Source organism: Macrobrachium rosenbergii, chromosome 36, assembly GCF_040412425.1.
Source record: "Macrobrachium rosenbergii isolate ZJJX-2024 chromosome 36, ASM4041242v1, whole genome shotgun sequence".
Classification (NCBI taxonomy): Eukaryota; Metazoa; Arthropoda; class Malacostraca; order Decapoda; family Palaemonidae; genus Macrobrachium; species Macrobrachium rosenbergii.
In genome coordinates this window covers 26,635,533-26,637,201 of record NC_089776.1, presented here as the reverse complement: position 1 = coordinate 26,637,201, position 1,669 = coordinate 26,635,533, and the positions used below count along the sequence as shown (strand labels likewise).

At 33.5% G+C, this 1,669-nt stretch overlaps 1 long non-coding RNA gene across 1 annotated transcript in view; it reads right to left on the bottom strand.

Annotated features, from left to right (window-relative positions):
- The window catches only part of LOC136825027 (uncharacterized), a 1,596-nt gene extending 683 nt beyond the window's left edge, over positions 1–913 (bottom strand). Inside the window, exon 1 of the long non-coding RNA XR_010849217.1 lies at positions 659–913. This is a non-coding gene — a long non-coding RNA (uncharacterized lncRNA). The remainder of the gene's footprint in view (positions 1–658) is intronic.
- Positions 914–1,669: the final 756 nt, after the last annotated feature.

Genomic DNA, 1,669 nt, shown 5'->3' with positions numbered 1-1,669 from the left:
GGATTTAATATTTAGGTTTAGGCTACAAAATTTACATTCCTTGTAGAAATTTCCTTAAATGGCCAAAATCATAACATTACTGAATAACACTTTCAGGATAGAGTTCATTATAGAGCATTGTCGGATGAAATCCTTAATATTACATAAAGGGACAAATTTATGTATCACTTTCTTTAGTGCATTATTATTTTGATTACTCAGAAGAATCTCCAGATCTGAACGTAATTGCATTCAGTCTGAATATATAAATTACGAACACCATCAGAATATAATGCTGAGAATATTTACAAAACATTTTATAAAAACTTGCTATCATCAAATGCCAAATGTGAATAATAAGAGCATCTCTGGATTTTCGATTCAGAGAGGAAAGTTGCTATTGCACATAAAAAATTGTATTTTGTTTTTCTTAAAAAAAAAAACACGTATATAACTTTGAGGGAAATGTTATCTTTCAAAGTATTTTGTAGCTTGTTAATAAAACTCGCAATTACAGCTTTAGTTCTTACACAACTAACTAATTATTCAGGCAAGGACTGTAAATGATTTATAACAGATAAATAAGAAAGGTATTCCCATACAACCGTTATTCCCAAAACATGGCTCCAAATTAAATTAAAAAGTAACTGTAAATGAATCACTACTGGCAAAGACTTACCGTTGCGGCAACAGGTCTTCGACTAGAAGATGTCTGTACTTTAGGATGCACCATCCTGGCCACAGACAGTTCCCTGATCATCTTGAAATTGAGATGGAGCTTAGCAAAAATGCGTCGAAGAACTTTAAAGTTTCGAAAATGTATAGAGCTGTCTCTAAGGCGAGAGTTCTGGCTCTTCTTCCAACCTTCCGTCTTAGGATTCCGAGGCAACTTCGGAGCTTCCTTCTTCCCCAAGTGGACTGCTCTCTTGACTTGGTGAAATGAACCTCGGCTGCTCTTTATATACTCCACGGGGAATCCTTATCAGCAATTCAGGACGGTCCCCCAGCAACGCGCTCTGAGCCCCGGGGGATAAGAACTTGCCACTAACGAGGAATGATAAGTCTCCATAGAGTCTGTCACTCTGTGGAAGTCCAAACTAGTTGCTATGGAGGACGAGGAAGAGATTCCTCGCCATGCCTCACCCACGTGGTTGACATAGGCGCTGTATGTGTCCAGATTGTGAAAGCCATTCCGTTTTGATGTAGCTTTCCAAATATGATACCACTGATATAGTGGTTAAATGATATTGTTAACATATATATGCAGCTTATATATATATAATATATATATATATGTGTGTGTGTATATATGTTTATATAAATACACATATGTATATAATATATATGTATGAGTGTATGTATATATATTCTGTATATATATACTGTATATATATAAATTAAATATATAATATATATACACATGTATACATACATATATACACAGATGTATATACAGTATATACATATATATATTAACATATACATATATATGTATATATATGTTTGTGCACTCTTTCCAGCTAAATATATTGATGATGTTGCTTGGGATTCTCTTTTAGTTTGACATTTTTCTTTGGTATCAATATATTATATGACTGCACTGGGTGCCATTGCAAGTTAACTAGAGTTACTTTTTAAATCCTTTTCAGTATTGGCATTTTTTGCAAACTGTACATAAATGCATAATATG